Raw genomic sequence first — 11008 nt, forward strand, 5'->3', positions numbered from 1 at the left:
GTATTATAATTATAATTATAACTCAAATAAAGAAACTGTACAACAAGCATCATTTCAGAGATATCAGATGCGTTGTGACTTTCCATTATTCTTAGAGAAGCAAAATTTACTGTGAAAATGAATAAGACAACTAATTAGATCTCCTCTTTTTCAGGTATCCACGTCTTAAACACCTAGTTATGCCTTCTTGGAACAAAATAAAAAAGTGAACAGTATGTAGGGCTATTCATATATGAGAAGATCTTGAATCACAAACGAGGCCTAGTATAAAAAATCCTGCATATGTCATTGCCAGGAGTTGCAAAAAACTTTCTGAGCTCAAGATAATAAGCCCATGTGATATGTTGTTTGCATCTGCACTGGTATCATTTCTTCCAAACTTGAAACTGCTCAGCTTGAGATACACAATGTTATCTATTTTTTTAAAAAATTATCTTGGAGGGGTTAAAAAAGTTGAAAGTGTTCAACTTATCTCATTGCATAATTACTGAAGAGTGAAGACCCTCCACTTGCACCAATGAAAATTCTGTCCAAGCTTGATGAACTAATTCTTGAAAAAGATTCAGGTTAGAGAAACTCCTAACACTTATAAGTGACTCATGCATCAAGTGTCAGCGCACCCTAAATGATGAAGGGATGATAAGGTGGTCTAAATATGAAGAAGACCTCTGGAAAGTGGATGAAGTGGGGTCTCTTGCAATTTGATAACTCTAAGAACACCTCATCCACTTTCCAGAGGTTTTCTTCATACTTATACCACCTCATCAGCCCGTCATCATTTATAGTGCGCTGACACTTGATGCATGAGTCGCTTATAAAGGGTTAGGAATTTATCTAACCTGGATGTTTTTCAAGAATTGATTCATCAAGCTTGGTCAGAATTTTCATCGGTGAGGGTGAAAGGTCTTAAGTAATTGTGCAATGAGATATGTTTAGCACTTCCATCTTTTTTCAACCCCTCCAAGATGATAAAAAGAAATTTAGATAACACAGTGCACCTCAACCTCAAGCTCCGGAATTTCAAGCTTGGAAGAAATGATACCAATGCAGATGCAACCAACATATCACATGGGCCTATTATCTTTAGCTCAGACATATGCAGGATTTTTTATGCCAGGCTTAGTAAAATTATTCCTCAATAGGAAAATGACATGCTATGTGAAGATCACGGTTCAAATGCTTCTCCAAAGAGTATCAAGTGACAATACACACATGAAAATTTTGCTGAGTTAATAGTTTAATTCTCTTTTAAACTACCATTGTTTTGTGAGTTTCATACATAATTACATAAATTGTTTCGATATTTATAGAATTTTGTGAACCACCATGATCTTGTTCTTTTAGGTGAATTTTTTTAGACTTTTTTCATTTTCCACGTGTCTCTCAATAAGGTATTTCACGTACTCTGAAGGATTTTTCGATTTTAATACGAGAACTGCAAAATGGTACTAGTTAAGAATATTTATATTTAACATATATAATCTATTCATGACAATATACTATCTAAATTCACTAATGGTGCACAATCACTCTACAAGGATAAAACTCATCTTTTTTAAGGTATCATAAAATATATATGTTCAGAAGCTTCATACGTAAAACCTTAATAAATTGACATATTAAAGTAGCAAAATAACACTTATTAATATTGTAACGACCTGTTAGTCGTTTTGAGCAGTAGAGTTTATTTCTGGTAATAATTGTCTGGGTCGACGGATCCCACGACGGACCGTCATAGGCACGACGGACCGTCGAGGGTGTCTCGTTCCAAAACACTTAGATTCTGGAAAATTCGGTTCTGAGAACAACTCTCTGAACTTCGCGACGACATGGCAGGACGGACCGTCGTGGGCACGACGGACCGTCACAGACCCTTTTAATAAAATTGAGTCTCTGAACTTTGTGACGACTCAGCAGGACGGACCGTCGCAGGCACGACGGACCGTCATAGACTGCATAACCCTGACTGGGTCGGATTTCTGTTAAAAGTTTTTAAGGGGTGTTTTGGACTATTCCTGCTTATAATTATAAAGTTAGTGGTTTAATGTTAATAATTCAATTACTTGGTGGTTAAAGGTCATAACCTTGAAATAAATAGTGGGTTACTTTTACCATCTTTTATACTTAATTATATGATAATTAGGGTAAAAGAAAAAGGGTTTGAATAAGGAAAAATAGAAAGAACAGAGAGAAGAAGGGAGAAATGAGCGAGAGAAAGAGAAGAATGAAGAGGAAAATAGAGGCTTCGAGGAATATCTTGCTTGACCACAATTATTCGGTGGAGGTAGGTTATGGTTTATGCTATTTCATAGTAAACTCTTAATAGCGAATGATATGTATTGGGTAGTATTGTAAAGTCTTCTATATGCTTAGATGTATGCTTGCATGATGTGATTATGTAATTGTAATGGGTTGGAAAGATGAGGTTGTGAAGCTTAAACCTAAAATCCTCTCTGTTAATGATGATTTCTTGGTATAAAAGAAGGCTTGATGAACTAAAAGAATAAGGTTAATGGATTGGGTGTCACGTTTCGACACAAGGATAGTAGTAGTGGATCGGGTGTCACGTTCCGACACCAGGATAGTAGTAGTGGATCGGGTGTCACGTTCCGACACCAGGATAGTAGTAGTGGATCAGGTGTCACGTTCCGACACCAGGATAGTAGTAGTGGATCGGGTGTCACATTCCGACACCAGGATAGTAAAGGATCGGGTGTCACGTTCCGACACCAGGATAGTAGTAGTGGATCGGGTGTCACGTTCCGACACCAGGATAGTAAAGGATCGGGTGTCACGTTCCGACACCAGGATAGTAGAGGATCGGAGTGTCACGTTCCGACACCAGGATAGTAGTAGAGGATCGGAGTGTCACGTTCCGACTCCAGGATAATAAAAAGAATGAATCTAGAATTATGTTAATATACTCAGATTTAAAGAACCTATTTCCCAAACGAGTATGGTGTAGAGGCGTGAATCCTCATAGATGTGCTTGGGTTGTGGCCAATGGTTATGGTACTTGTTGTTGTTATCTGTTGAGTATGGTAGTCGATTTTATGTTATTATCTGATATATATTGCTTTCTATTTTGAGTTGGCCGATGATACCTACTCAGTACTTGTGCCTTGTACTGACCCCTACTTGTATGTTTCTTTCTTTGTTATTTGTGGAGTGCAGCAAACGTGCCATCGACTTCGACTCAACCGCAACTCTAGCCAGACTTCAGCATAATCAGATTTCAGGGTGAGCTATTGTTCCTAGCTCGGACTGGATTCTTTCTTTCACGTCTTGATGTCTTGAAGTTCGGACATGGACTATCTCTTTTACTTATTTTAGCTTCTTAGATACTCTTAGATTTAGTAATTTGAGGATAGATGTTCTTGTGATGATGACTTCCAGGTTTTGGGGATAGTAATTGATAAACTTTAGAAGTTATTTAATTGATTTCGTTAATGAGTTTTAAGTCTTCCGCATTTTTGTTTATTATGGTTGAAATGTTGGGGTTTAAATTGGTTGGTTCGCTCACATAGTAGGATAAGTGTGGGTGCCACTTGCGACTCGTTTTGGGTCGTGACAAACTTGGTATCAGAGCATTAGGTTCGTTGGTCTCATCACACAAGAACGAGTCTAGTAGAGTCTTGAGGAATGGTAGGGGGATGCCTTTACTTTTCTTTGAGAGGCTATAAGACTTTAGGAAAATTCCATTCTTTCTTTCTATCGTGCTATTACTTGGATCCAATTGGTATCTGACCATCTTCACTCTATTTCGCAGATGGTTAGAACTAGATCAACAACCGCGCCAACACCAACACCGGCAAGACAAGATGCGTCTGCACCAGCCACTGAGGCTGTAGCTCGAAGAGGAGCAGTGGCAAGAGGCCGTGGTAGAGGTCGCGGGAGGACGTCCTCTAGAGGAAGAGGACAAGCACCTGGCCCATCTAGTACTAGGGCGGTGACTCCTCCACCGACTGAGGAAGTAGTAAGAGAGGGTGAGGAAGGGGAGAAGGAACAAGTGCAGAATGAGGAATTACCACCCCAACCTACCCCAGAGATGATTAACCAGGTTCTTGCTTATCTTAGTGGGTTATCTGATCAGGGCCAGACACCTCCAGTGTTTTCTGCACCAGCACCTCAGGTTCCGGGAGTACAACATGCAGCTGTTGTGGCTCCCCGCATGGATGCCTCATTGGAAATAGACACGTTTCCTCGGTTGACTACAGGTCCTATAATGACAAGTTATCAGCATAAACTTTTCAGCAAGTTCTTGAAATTGAAACCTCCAGTCTTCAAGGGTGCTGAATCTGAGGATGCCTGTGGTTTTCTGGTTGATTGTCATGAGTTGCTACATAAGATGGGCATAGTGGAACGATTTGGTGTTGAGTTTGTGACCTATCAATTTCAGGGGAACGCCAAAATGTGGTGGCGATCGTATGTTGAGTGTCAACCAGCACAAGCACCACCTATGAATTGGACATCATTATTTAGCTTGTTTATGGAGAAGTATATACCCCGGACTTTGAGGGACAGGAGGAGAGATGAGTTCCTGAGCCTAGAGCAAGGCAGGATGTCGGTTACTGTGTATGAGGCTAAGTTTCGTTCATTATCTAGGTATGACACCCAGCTTTGCTTCAGTCTACAAGAGCGGATTCGCCGTTTTGTGAAGGGATTGAGGTCAGATTTGCAGATTCCAGCCTTACAGGTATCTACTGCAGCAAAATCCTTTCAGGAAGTGGTAGACTTTGTGATAGAGGTGGAGGGAGTGAAGCCAGATGACTTCACCATGGCATCAGCAACTAAGAAGTTTCGTAAGGGAGGTGAATTTGGTGGGTCTTACTCCAGAGGGCAGAGTTCAGGAGGTTATCCAGCCCGACCTATTCAGTCTTCACTACAGGCTGTAGCTGGGGGTCCACCGCAGACCGGTCAACATTTCTCTGAGTTTGGAGGTTATCCCTAGACTCCGTCGTTCTCACAGAGACCTATGCTTGAACCCAGAGAGTGTTATGGATGTGGGGAAATTGGACATATTAAGAGATATTGTCCAAAACAGAGTTACAGACCCCCAATAGTCAGATGTAGAGGTGGTCATGGAAGAGGCCGCCATTCTGGGGGACGTGGTGGTCAAGGTAATGGTGGTCACCAAACCAATTGGGGTGGAGGGCAAGCCGGAACGACTGCATCACAATATGGTAGGAGCAACGGACAGACAAGTGATAGGGCCCATTGTTATGCTTTCCCTGGGAGGTCTGAAGCGGAGACATCTAATGCTGTTATCATAGGTAATCTTTTGGTTTGTGATTGCATGACTTCTGTATTATTTGATCCTGGATCCACATTTTCATATGTATCTTCCTCATTTGCTACCGGTCTTAATTTACATTGTGAATTGCTTGATATGCCTATTCGTGTTTCTACCCCGGTGGGTGAGTCTGTGATAGTTGAAAAGGTGTATAGGTCTTGTCTTGTGACTTTTATGGGGAGCAATACTCATGCAGACTTGGTTATCTTAGAAATGGTTGATTTCGATGTAATTCTGGGTATGACTTGGTTTTCTCCAAACTTTGCAATCTTAGATTGTAATGCCAAAACTGTGACATTGGCCAAGCCTGGGACAGATCCGTTAGTGTGGGAGGGTGACTACACTCCCACTCCAGTTCGTATCATCTCCTTTCTTCGTGCCAAGAGAATGGTTAGTAAGGGTTGTTTAGCTTTCTTGGCACACCTCAAGGATGATACTACCCAAGTACCTTCAATTGAGTCAGTTTCGATAGTCCGTGAGTTTGTGGATGTGTTTCCTGCAGACCTTCCTGGTATGCCACCGGATAGGGATATTGACTTTTGCATTGATTTGGAGCCGGGTACTCGCCCCATTTCCATACCCCCTTATAGGATGGCTCCCGCTGAGTTAAGAGAGTTAAAGGCCCTACTTCAAGAGTTGTTAAGCAAAGACTTTATTAGACCAAGTGCATCCCCTTGGGGTGCTCCTGTTTTGTTTGTGAAGAAGAAGGATGGAAGTTTTTGGATGTGCATTGACTACAGACAACTGAATAAGGTAACTGTTAGGAACAAGTATCCTCTTCCTCGTATCGATGATTTGTTCGATCAGTTACAAGGTGCTTGTACCTTCTCAAAAATCGATTTGAGATCTGGTTATCATCAACTGAAAATACGGGCAACGGATGTGCCCAAGACTGCTTTTCGGACCAGGTATAAGCATTATGAGTTCTTAGTAATGTCCTTTGGGCTTACGAATGCCCCTGTTGCTTTCATGAGCTTGATGAATGGGATTTTTAAGCCATACCTGGATCTCTTTGTCATTGTATTCATTGATGATATACTGGTATACTCAAAGATCAAGAAAAGAACATGAGGAGCACTTGAGAATGGTATTGGAAATGTTGGGGGAGAAAAAGCTTTATGCCAAATTCTCTAAGTGTGAGTTTTGGCTAGATTTAGTGTCCTTCTTAGGGCATGTGGTTTCTAAGGATGGAGTGATGGTGAATCCTTCTAAAATCGAAGCAGTGAAGAGTTGTGTAAGACCCACTAATGTTACAGAGATAATGAGCTTCGTTGGTTTAGCTAGCTACTACCATCGATTTGTCAAGGGATTTTCTTCCGTTGCTTCCCAACTAACAAATTTGACTAAGCAGAGTGTTCCATTTGTATGGTCGGACGAGTGTGAAAAAAGCTTTCAGAAGCTCAAGACCTTGTTAACTACTGCCCCAATTCTTACCCTACTAGTGGAAGGTAAGAATTTCATTGTTTATTGTGATGCATCCTATTCTGGTTTGGGTGCAGTGCTAATGCAAGAGAAGAATGTAATTGCTTATGCTTCGAGGCAATTAAAGGTGCATGAACGTAATTATCCGACCCACGATTTCGAATTGGCTGCGGTAGTGTTCGCACTAAAGCAATGGAGACATTATCTATATGGGGTTAAGTGTGAAGTCTATACGGATCATCGTAGTTTACAGTATGTCTTTACTCAGAAAGATTTGAATTTGAGACAGAGGAGATGGATGGAACTACTGAAGGACTATGATATCACTATCTTGTATCATCCGGAAAAAGCTAATGTTGTGGCAGATGCTTTAAGTAGAAAGGCAGGGAGCATGGGAAGTCTAGCCCACTTGCAGGTCTCTAGACGCCCATTGGCTAGAGAGGTTCAGACTCGAGCTAATGACTTTATGAGGCTAGAAGTAAATGAGAAGGGAGGATTTTTGGCCTATGTGGAGGCAAGATCTTCCTTTCTTGATAGGATTAAAGGAAAGCAGTTCACTGATGAGAAACTGATCCGGATTCGAGATAAGGTATTGCGAGGAGAGGCTAAAGAAGCAAAAATCGATGAGGAAGGTGTTTTAAGGATTAAGGGAAGGGTATGTGTACCCCACGTCGATGACTTGATTCACACTATTCTTGCAGAGGCTCATAGTTCAAGGTATTCTATACATCCTGGTGCAACCAAGATGTACCGTGACCTAAAGCAACATTTTTGGTGGAGTAGGATGAAGCGTGACATTGTTGATTTTGTTGCTCAATGCCCGAATTGTCAGCAGGTAAAGTATGAACACCAGAGGCCTGGAGGAACACTTCAGAGAATGCCCATTCCTGAATGGAAGTGGGAGAGAATTGCAATGGACTTCGTGGTTGGTCTTCCAAAGACAATGGGAAAGTATGACTCCATTTGGGTAATTGTTGACAGATTAACGAAGTCTGCTCATTTCATTCCGGTCAAGGTGACTTATAATGCAGAAAAGTTATCCAAACTTTACATCTCAGAAATTGTTCGATTGCATGGAGTTCCATTTTCCATCATATCAGATAGGGGTACGCAATTTACTTCTAAGTTTTGGAAAACATTGCATGCTGAAATAGGTACTAGGTTGGATCTTAGTACTGCATTTCACCCTCAGACCGATGGTCAGTCTGAGTGAACGATTCAGGTTTTGGAGGATATGCTTCGTGCATGTGTGATAGAGTTTGGCAGTCATTGGGATAACTTCGTACTCTTAGCAGAGTTCTCATACAAAAATAGCTATCACTCAAGTATTGATATGGCCCCATTTGAGGCACTGTATGGGAGAAGATGTAGGTCTCCCATTGGGTGGTTTGATGCATTTGAGGTTTGACCTTGGGGTACTGACCTTCTGAGGGAATCATTAGATAAAGTGAAATGCATTCAAGAAAAGCTTTTAGCGGCTCAAAGTAGGCAGAAAGAATATGCAGATCGAAAGGTTAGAGACTTGGAGTTTATGGAGGGTGAACAAGTCTTACTGAAGGTTTCACCCATGAAAGGGGTAATGCGGTTTGGTAAGCGAGGTAATCTTAGTCCGAGGTATATTGGTCCATTTGAAGTTCTGAAGCACGTGGGGGAGGTAGCGTATGAATTAGCCTTGCCCCTAGGACTGTCAGAAGTGCACCCGGTATTTCATGTGTCTATGTTGAAAAGATACCATGGGGATGGAAACTACATCATTCGTTGGGATTCAATTCTTCTTGATGAGAATTTGTCTTATGAGGAGGAGCCTGTTGCTATCTTCGATAGAGAAGTCCGCCAGTTGAGGTCAAGGGAGATTGCATCCATCAAGGTTCAATGGAAGAATCGACCAATTGAAGAGTCCACTTGGGAGAAGGAGGCTGATATGCAAGAAAAATAACCATACCTGTTTACAGATTCAGGTACTCCTTTTCGCCCTTGTTTTTCTTCTTGTGATCGTTCGAGGACGAATGATGGGTGAATTGGTATCTATTGTAACGACCTGTTAGTCATTTTGAGTAGTAGAGTTTATTTCTGGTAATAACTGTCTGGGTCGACGGATACCACGACGGACCGTCATAGGCACGACGGACCGTCGAGGGTGTCTCGTTCCAAAACACTTAGATTCTGGAAAATTGGGTACTGAGAACAACTCTCTAACTTCGCGACGACATGGCAGGAAGGACCATCGTGGGCACGACGGACCATCACAGACCCTTTTAATAAAATTGAGTCTCTGAACTTTGTGACGACTCAGCAGGACGGACCGTCGCAGGCACGACGGACCGTCACAGGCTGCGTAACCCTGACTGGGTCGGATTTCTGTTAAAAGTTTTTAAGGGGTGTTTTGGACTATTCCTGCTTATAATTATAAAGTTAGTGGTTTAATGTTAATAATTCAATTACTTGGGGGTTAAAGGTGATAACCTTGAAATAAATAGTGGGTTACTTTTACCATCTTTTATACTTAATTATATGATAATTAGGGTAAAAGAAAAAGGATTTGAATAAGGAAAAATAGAAAGAACAGAGAGAAGAAGGGAGAAATGAGCGAGAGAAAGAGAAGAACGAAGAGGAAAACAGAGGCTTCGAGGATTATCTTGCTTGACCACAATTATTTGGTGGAGGTAGGTTATGGTTTATGCTATTTCATAGTAAACTCTTAATAGCAAATGATATGTATTGGGTAGTATTGTAAAGTCTTCTATATGCTTAACTGTATGCTTGCATGATATGATTATGTAATTGTAATGGGTTGGAAAGATGAGGTTGTGAAGCTTAAACCTAAAACCCTCTCTGTTAATAATGATGTCTTGGTATAAAAGAAGGCTTGATGAACTAAAAGAATGAGGTTAATGGATCGGGTGTCACGTTCCGACACCAGGATAGTAGTAGTGGATCGGGTGTCACGTTCCGACACCAGGATAGTAGTAGTGGATCGGGTGTCACGTTCCGACACCAGGATAGTAGTAGTGGATCGGCTGTCACGTTCCGACACCAGGATAGTAAAGGATCGGGTGTCACGTTCCGACACCAGGATAGTAGTAGTGGATCGGGTGTCACGTTCTGACACCAGGATAGAAAAGGATCGGGTGTCACGTTTCGACACCAGGATAGTAGAGGATCGGAGTGTCACGTTCCGACACCAGGATAGTAGTAGAGGATCGGAGTGTCACGTTCCGACTCCAGGATAGTAAAAAGAATGAATCTTGAATTATGTTAATATACTCAGATTTAAAGAACCTATTTCCCAAACGAGTATGGTGTGGAGGCGTGAGTCCTGATAGATGTGCTTGGGTTGTGGCCAATGGTTATGGTACTTGTTGTTGTTATCTGTTGAGTATGGTAGTCGATTTTATGTTATTATCTGATATATATTGCTTTCTATTTTGAGTTGGTCGATGATACCTACTCAGTACTTGTGCCTTGTACTGACCCCTACTTGTATGTTTCTTTCTTTGTTATTTGTGGAGTGCAACAAACGTGCCATCGACTTTGACTCAACCGCAACTCTAGCCAGACTTCAGCATAATCAGATTTCAGGGTGAGCTATTGTTCCTAGCTCGGGCTGGATTCTTTCTTTCACGTCTTGATGTCTTGAAGTTCGGACATGGACCATCTCTTTTACTTATTTTAGCTTCTTAGATACTCTTAGATTTAGTAATTTGAGGATAGATGTTCTTGTGATGATGACTTCTAGGTTTTGGGGATAGTAATTGATAAACTTTAGAAGTTATTTAATTGATTTTGTTAATGAGTTTTAAGTCTTCCGCATTATATTCTGTTTATTATGGTTGAAATGTTGGGATTTAGATTGGTTGGTTCGCTCACATAGTAGGATAAGTGTGGGTGCCACTCGCGGCTCATTTTGGGTCGTGACAAATATGAAATATTATTTATTCTAATTTTATTTGAAAATCAGTATTTACCACTGTACAATTTCATATTCAAGTTATATATGGAATTTGAAAAACATCTCAAAACTTGTTTTCACTTTTTTCCGTCTCGATTTTTGATTTTGCATTTATTTATTTATTTATTTTCAAATTTTGCTCTAATTTTTTTTAATAGAAAAAGACCTCACTATCTCCGCATTAATTTGTTTTGTTCACGGACTAATCATAGAGCAAGAGTTTTAAGCGTTGTCAAGTAATAATTTTCAAGGATTTTTTTTTAAAAAAAAAGTGCAAAATTTTTATATTGTTTGGTGTTAACTCAACATGCTTAAATTGATTTTCATTTTAATCATGTCAAGTG

The 11008-nt window shown here is 40.8% G+C and overlaps 1 protein-coding gene and 1 pseudogene across 4 annotated transcripts in view; both read left to right on the forward strand.

The window, feature by feature from the left end:
• Positions 1–1324, forward strand: part of LOC104646468 (pentatricopeptide repeat-containing protein At1g33350) — an 11787-nt gene extending 10463 nt beyond the window's left edge. For all 4 annotated transcript variants that reach the window (XM_069295170.1, XM_069295171.1, XM_069295172.1 and 1 more), the window contains one exon: positions 155–1324. The gene's annotated coding sequence lies outside the window, so the exon portion shown is untranslated. The remainder of the gene's footprint in view (positions 1–154) is intronic.
• Positions 1–1324, forward strand: part of LOC138337059 (F-box/LRR-repeat protein At3g48880-like) — a 1754-nt pseudogene extending 430 nt beyond the window's left edge.
• Positions 1325–11008: the final 9684 nt, after the last annotated feature.

Source organism: Solanum lycopersicum, chromosome 3 (assembly GCF_036512215.1).
Source record: "Solanum lycopersicum chromosome 3, SLM_r2.1".
Lineage (NCBI taxonomy): Eukaryota > Viridiplantae > Streptophyta > Magnoliopsida > Solanales > Solanaceae > Solanum > Solanum lycopersicum.